Source organism: Schistocerca piceifrons, chromosome 1, assembly GCF_021461385.2.
Source record: "Schistocerca piceifrons isolate TAMUIC-IGC-003096 chromosome 1, iqSchPice1.1, whole genome shotgun sequence".
NCBI classification, from domain to species: domain Eukaryota; kingdom Metazoa; phylum Arthropoda; class Insecta; order Orthoptera; family Acrididae; genus Schistocerca; species Schistocerca piceifrons.
The window spans coordinates 727,730,693-727,738,988 of record NC_060138.1 but is presented as its reverse complement, the minus strand read 5'-3'; the positions used below and the strand labels follow the sequence as shown (position 1 = coordinate 727,738,988).

The 8,296-nt window shown below is 36.2% G+C and overlaps 1 long non-coding RNA gene across 1 annotated transcript; it reads left to right on the top strand.

Annotated features, from left to right (window-relative positions):
- The first annotated feature begins 3,725 nt into the window (after positions 1–3,725).
- LOC124802564 lies at positions 3,726–6,250 on the top strand. The gene is made up of 2 exons (XR_007017128.1): positions 3,726–4,265; positions 6,093–6,250. It is a non-coding gene; the product is annotated as an uncharacterized LOC124802564 (long non-coding RNA).
- The last annotated feature ends 2,046 nt before the right edge of the window (positions 6,251–8,296 follow it).

The following is an 8,296-nucleotide window of genomic DNA, read 5'->3' as shown; positions in this document are numbered from 1 at the left end:
AAAATGAAAATAAATTGAATTTAAGGAGACAGATGGCAAAGTAAAGAGGTCCCAGCTTGCTTTGTCACTTACCCCCTCACTGGATTGACCAGATAGATATTGCAAATGGCTAACTGGGCAATTCAATGACCACAAGTGACCCCAGGAAGTGGGTGTAACAATCTACACACAAAAGAATATTAAATAAGAAATCTCTTTATCAAAAACACAGTACATATGTTTTTCAAATTTCTGCTTATATGAACAGGCCACATGACAAACTCCATACAAAATATTTCCATATAGTTTACTGTACAATGCCACAAAATACCCACAAATTATGTTTTTAATAAAAATAGGCATCTTCATCATAACTTATGTCCTTTTTGTACAAACATAGATTACAGTACATTCTAAGATACGTGTCACTTTATACAAGTCCTGTCTTGCTTCAAAGAATAATTGATCATAGTTGCAAAAAGTTAAATTTCACTGTGCCTTGCAGTCCATTTTCAGACAGAAAATTTCACTTTTTCAGTGTTTAGTATTTTGCAGAAGCACTTTGCCTCTTTTAATGAGGTTTAATACATTTTCTCACCAGGTCATCCATGCCTTCAACAGGTCCAAGTGGCAGTTAGTAAGGAAATGCACTGCTATCAGTTCTCTTGGAGGTGGTTCTCCTCCGCCATAGTACATGAAAAAAATTAGACAAAATAAAATCACTTCTACTTCTAGGCCTAACTAAGTATAATGAAAATAATGTTTCACACTAATGGCAAATATAGTCATTATTTCATAAATAAATACATTATACAGTTCTCATAACATCACAATAATTAGCACTAAAATTGACTATAGTACAAAAGGTGGGGACTAGTAAAATTTTTAAAATTCAGGTGCACATTACACTACAAAACATTATTCTAGGTCATAACTCTGTCTCAGACTGGTTAAACGTGAAAGATTTGGGTTTCTTTCCCATTTGCAAAACCACTAAAATGCCAAGTCTTGGTTTTAAATTCACACCATTTATGGACTCATATCACCTTAATGCCCAAAATATGTACATTACCTCTAGCAGAAGCTTAGGATGTGCACTAGTATAGATTTACTAATCATAACCTTAGGAAAAAAAGAATAGAGTCACCATCACACAACTTGATTACTACTCAGATCAAAATTAAGGGTATGGAAGTTGTACCAAATCATTCCCTGCTTCTCCACTCAACACTGAGTACTATTCTCAATCAACCAGAAAATTAAATCCTCACAAAATGTTACCAAATAGTTGACATGTCAGAATATTCACATTGCATTAGCACCATAGTTATCAGATAATCAACAAAATTACTTTTCTTCATTCCAGTTTTACTACTTTAAGCTCATAATTCCTCAGAACACAAATAAAAGTTTTCAGATAACCTATAGGTCTGATAATGCAGCATTATAAGACTTGTACCTCACTAAAATATTGCTCCCTGTTAAGCTCTCATTCCCAGCTGCAGTGTCATGAATTTCAAAGTATACACAGTAACCAATGTTGCCAAGTTCAAAAATAGATCATCAATATAGTTACACCATATTTGTTTGTATACAATTATCTTTTTCATTTCTCAAACATGCCTCTCAGCTCAATTATTTTACTTACATTTCTTACATTGTTAGCTAGTTGCATGTGTTCTCAAAACATATCCCTACTGCAGAGACAGGGTGCTCTAACCATTAAGACCTTAACATTATTCATTAATTTATCTCATTACTGCTTCATTATCTAATAAATAAACACCTACTCTGATTATCCAATGCAAAATTGATTCTACTGAAAACACTCCGCAGTAACAGATACGTATGCTAAGGCAAACTTAACTCTAATTACTGATCAGACAAAATTGTCACTTAGAGAAACTATTATCTCACTGTGTTCCATCAAATTGCTTGAGGTTCTAGCCTGAAAAACATGCAGATCTTGCTTATTCTTTCCACACACATTACTCCAGTTTTATTTCCTTAATGTTAGAAGAGGCTGTACCATGACACGCTTCTATAGGTAGATAGTTATCTCCATGTACTAATTGCTTTGAACACAAACACTTCTATAACACCACAATTAATATTAAGACCCAGTATTCAAGATAGTTTTTACTGCATATTGCCTCTGCTGCTGCAGCAAATTTCACACATGAGCTGATTTCTTCATATGTTAATTATAGTTTTCAGATAATCTGCACTTTCTCCTCCCCATATGCTGACACCTTTCATTTTCTGTTTACCTTACCTCTTTGTTTGACTGAAATTCTTTAACCATGACACCAATTTATTTTCATCATATTTCTTAAAACCAGAATAAACACATTATCTCATAGATTTTTACCAAATACCACTGCTGTTTTTTTTTATTTTATTTATTTTTTAAAAATTGCCCTTTCTTCCATCCTCTTATGATTCCATCACTTATCACTAACACAACATAATCTATATAGATAACACTGGAAAAACCTTTTCTAAAATATTCCTGTACTAAAGTATCCTGCTGTACAAAATCACATGAAAGTGGAAGATAGAATGTTTCTGATTCACTTATAAACTACAGATAGGATAGGAGAAGAGTTTGACTGCCTCAGGAAACACGAAAAATGAGACAGACAGTTGGGGTAAGCATTATCACCACATAATTGAATCCAACTCATAATGCTGAGCCCCCTGCTTCGTAGTTTAAATGGTTTGATCCAGAATTACCATCTTATCCTCCATTTTTGTTCCTTCAATTTCTCCTGCCATTTCTGTGCCCATTTTGGCTGTCCTCCACTCAATCATTTCTTGAATTTCTACTAGAAATAGTTCTGCTCATCCTGTTTCCCTGAAACAGCCTCCCTGATTGATTATTATCGTCAAAATTCCTCCTACAATCTTCCACTGAGAGCTTCACTCTTTCCACTTTATCAAAATAATTCAAAAAATCACTAATATTACCTCTAGGGGCAGGTATAAGCAATTCTCTAACTTTCCGAGGCAACTTAGTTTCTAAATCCAAAGTTATTGATTCACTACCTATCTCTTTGTTCAAATATTTCGGTTTGCTTATCCAAAACTGACAGGAACCTTTCACAGTACCCTTCCCAGAGTCAAATCTCTCTCCTCCCCAAAATTCACTCAAAATTCTCTGCTGCTTCTCTTTTGACCAAATTTAATCTAAAAATGCTTTTTTGAAGCTGTGCCATGAAGTACAACTGTCAGCTACCTAATCTGTCCATCCATAAGCATTCCCATTAAAAAAAACCTCTCACAAATGACATTTTATCTTTATCATTCCATGTTTGAGGCAAATCATTACATTCCCTAACGAAATCCAGTGGATGCACTTCCTCATATGGTTCAAAATTATTAAATTTCTTACAACTAACAAATGAAGGAATGTTTGGGACAATACACACTTTATGCTTTAGATTTTGTACCTCTTCCAACTTCTTCCCCATTTCAGCCAATTTTGAATCTACATTTTTTTTTTTTTTTTTTTTTTTTTACTTTTACCAGTTTTTCCTCTACCACTACTGCATACTAGGTTTCTGCCTCCGTTTCTAAATTATTTTTAATCTGATCGATTTGTTTCTCAAGTTTAACACTGTTTTCAGCACAAAATTTCCGGCTGCTTTGACTTCATCTTTACACTGTTTCTCCACCCTCCTACTATATAGTCTTCACAAAGTTTCATTCTCTCTTCTACACATTCACTACTCATTAATGTTAATTTCTCATTAGTATTCTGTACTACTTTCTTTATCTTTTCGTCACAATCTTTCACTATGACCTCAACCTTATGCACTGGTGTCAACCAGGAAGAATGCATTGCTGATGAGGTCATGTATGTACAGTCTGCCAGAGGTAGTTGTTTATTGTGTGAATATTGATGTTGCTGCAGGTGCCCTGTTGAATACCCATGAGACGATGCACCTAACTCATCTCGTGATGGAAGTTTTGATGTAGGACTCATGGTGGGTGACACTTCTGAGCCACATCTCCATGATGGGCATGGTACCAACACAGCAGGTATACAGGGCGTGGCTGCAGACTGTGTGGGACATCTGTAGTTGCAGCACCAGAATTGGGTGAGGCAGAGAGGGGGCCTGGGTGAGGAGGCATGGAGGGGGTGGCTGGTTTACTGCCAGGGCCACCCCGTAGCTCCTCAGCTGAGGCTGTTGACTGGAGTGACCTCGCATGGCCTTGCTCAAAAGTACATGATGGGATGTGTGCGGTATTTGCCAACTGTCAGCGCAGAACACGGCATTGTGGTGAGTTGTTAACATCTGATGATTTCATAAGTGTCATTTTCTAGCCATAGGCGCATCTCTAATGGGTCGTTGGGGTGTGATAAAAGTTTCAGCTGGAGACCTTCCAGTGTTTTCACTATCTATAGTGACCACAAAGCGGTGTCAGGCAAAAAGGAGGGATTGATCAATGCTCTGGTCTTTCGCCACAGCTGAGATGGTGTGAGCTCACTGAGCAGTACGTGGTGCACTATGTGATTAATGGCTTCTTGTGGAGTTCTTGGTAAGTGCTTGAGAATAATAGATTTTGCGTGTTCATAGTGGTCCCATCTTGGTGCCACAAGGATGAGATCAGATGCAAATCTGTGTGCTCGTGCAGAGCTGCAATCAAAGATACAAACCACACTTTATTGGATAGGGCTCCGTGGATGTTGAGGATGCTGCCCATAAGAGCAGACCATGTCTTTGGGCTATCCTTGTTACACGAAGGCAGTTATGGTAGACGTCCTGAAGAGAGATCACATGGATTGATGTATCGAACTGCCACAGACCTTTATTGTTCTGTTCAGACATTCCATGATATTTGCCATCTGGTGGGTGAACATTGAGTAGTGATGTATTCTTTACCTCTGCATCATGGTTTTGAAATACCTATTGTAAAACTCTTCAATGTGATCAATATGGAGGTTGTCTGGGCATCAGTTCACCCCTGTCTGCAACAAATGTCAAACACCGCTCTGACATCCCTCTCTGTTTTTGTTTTAATGGGTTATGCCCAAGCAAATGCACCAGTGACCATCAAAAGTATTTGACTCCATTATTTGCATGTGAATATTCCCACATATTTACAAGATCAGCCTACCATAAGTCATCCAGACCTTTAATCATAACATGTTTTGCATGCCGGTTTGTGCAGTTCTCATACTACTGTCTCCATACTTATTTCATTATATCTCTCTCTCTCTAAGCTCGGAGATTGTTGAAACATCATTCAAATGAGCAGTATTATCAACAGCAACTGATGCCATGGGCAGTCGCAGTTGATCTATTAGCTCATTGGCATTGTCATAATATATATTCTGTGGGGGTCAATTGGTGATTCGTTTATGATGGATGTTGATACCATCACCAGTGCTATATCAATGATCTAATACAGATTTTATAACAGATCTTTATTCCACACTGCTCTGGTTTCCCACTTTTCGTATGTACACCAGTCAACTGCACTATTTCACTATACATCTCTCCAGCTTTAGGTGAATAATTTACAGTTTTGTGAGGTTTAGGAAAATGAGGTTCATTAGACTTGTTATTCTTTGACATTCCGTATTATCTATCTGTGTTGCTTTTTCTTTTAAAAATATAGGCTGTGTGCTCAACACGTATGGTTTTTCATCACTGACACCAAATGTTTTGTCTGTCCTAGCGCTGCTGTAATACTGTTGATGCTGTTGTCATTGTGTAATTTTGCTGGGAGTTCATCAGGAGATTCAGTAACTGGTTTAAAGGTTTCTACCAGTATTTGCTGTTCAATCCAAATGTCCTAACCTTAGTAGTTGTAACTTTTATTGAACAGCCTTCCTTGCTGCAATGACCTTATACTTAGTTGACATCTTGTTATACAATAAACAGACTCTTTTTACCTACTTGATCCTCTGCTGCCTTCACTACTTAATCCCTCAGAGCTACCCATTTCATAGCTAGATATAGAAAAACCTGAAAGTTTCACCTGTCATTCAGTTTGATGAGGACTGATGAAAAAGAAGAAGAAGGTGTTGACTGTAATGACAAACAAATTTACCACTCTCATGCTAAGCACCCATTATTATGTTTTACTGATTTTCATTCCAGAGCACAACATAAGGATGGAGTGACTGAGGCAACTTGCTGCTGTTGTGACAATCTAGAAATTGTACTGAAGATATTGTCAGTGATTATTCAGTAAACAATTCCATCTGAGCAAGTTATAATATGGAGCATGAACAAAAATAAAACAGTGTTTGCAGTAATATATGTTTTTTATTGGGTGCACTACATAAAAAATCAGTTAGTTATTCCTTTATCTTCACACCTGTACAGAATTTAGCACATAAAGCTTTCTCATAAGCATAGAATTCAGCCTGTATAACTATTAGGCTATGCAGAAATTTCCATTATGTAAAGCACAGAATATTATAGAATATTTATACAAACAGCTGTATAATCCATAAAATATCTGCATAAAGGTAACTTTAGTAATACACATCTATGAGCTTAAAAGAAAACGATGCTTCAGAACTAGAGGGAGGAAAATATAGTAAAAAATAAAGGTATCAACATTCTGCGAGTAGTGAATTTAAGTTATTGAAAAATTTTTGTTATGTAACTGTAACTGTTCACTGGGGATGAAGCCATCATTCTTAGAAATATGCTTGAAAATCTCCAGCTCCTTGGGAACATTGAGCCTATGACCTTTCTTTTCCCTATGTAAAATGAAAATTTCTTGAATACTTCTCAGTTTGTAACTGAAATTAACAGATTATCAGCAACAATGGAAACATATATTAGTGCCTCTTTTTCCCAATAAATTTCCTTGCACGTGACACTAAAAGGTCTTCAAGTTTGTCCTATATAATAAACAGGACATGTATCACAAGTGATTTTATAAACGCTTGAATTGTGTATAGGAGCAACTGTGGACTTGAGATTGTGAATAAGATTTTTTTACAAGTTTTTGTTAGTGGAAAAGGTAACTTTGCATCCATATTTTTTAACTAGAAGATCACAAATTCTATAAGAAATAGGGCCTAAAAATGGAATTGAAAAAACAAACCTTGAAGATCTTTTCAAAAGCTGACTCATTATTTTCTAATTCACAAGTGAAGCTGATTCTTTCATGAAGAATATTAAAAATTTCAAACAAATGTTCAGTTCCTTCCTGGGAACCACAGTATATGATCAAAATATCATCTACATACCAAGAATATGACAAAATGCCCAAATCAACAGCAGCAAAATTATTGAGGAATTTTTCTTCCAGCAAATATTAATGAAAATATTGGCCAAGTACAGGGTATTTCAAAAAGGACTTAACAACTTTAGAAATTCATATAAATTTATTGAAAGAAGATATAGAGCTGGGTTTAGTGTTATTTTATAGGGAAACACATCATGTTTTTTCATCTTAAAGTAAAGATGTTGTATGTGGCTTCCATTGGTTATCCAGCAAACATCGCATCGGAAGTCAATTTCTCCCAAACTCGCTGTAGCATTGCCGGTATAACTTGCTCAGTGGCGGCGTAAATTCTTGTTCCATGTTCAGGTAGAGAAACCAGCATAGGAGGTACAAACACTATATCCTCGATGCATGCGGGGTTGCTTTCGTAGGGCTGTTGACAAAACGTTGTCTCACTCACTCAACGATATTGTCAGATGTGCTTGGACAACCTGATGATTCCCCATGTCTTACCGAGCACACTGTTTTTACAAAACATTTATGCCACTCATAAATCATAGACCTACTAGGAGGATCTTTAGCGTACTTGGTACGAAAAATTATGTTGAACTGTTATCGGCAACTTCAATTCTTCAACCAAAACACACAGCTAGCATGCTCGTGCTCGGGTCCAGTGAAGGCAGCCATCTTCAACACAACTGCCACTAGCACTCCTTATGGTGTGATTCAGCACTAGCAAACTATGCGAGACAAAACTTGATGTATTCCCCTACAAATTGATCCTACAATCACCTCTGTAGGTACTATGAATTAATTTATTTGAATTTTCAAAGTTGTAAAGTTGTTTTGAAACTCTGTGCATATCATGAGTTAGTAAGATTTCTTCAGAAAAAAATTAAAAAAATCCTTTGTTTCTTGAAATAATTATTCTATCGTCAATATAAAAATCTAGTCAGCAAAATCAAAGATTTGCAGTTTGATCAAGAAACTAAATTGTTTTCACTAGATATTACAAACCTGTATACTAAGTTACCTGTTCAAACAACTATTGACATCATATGTTTATGGGTAGGGTCCGCCTTTAGCAAAACACAATTTTGTTTTTTAACCCAAACATATT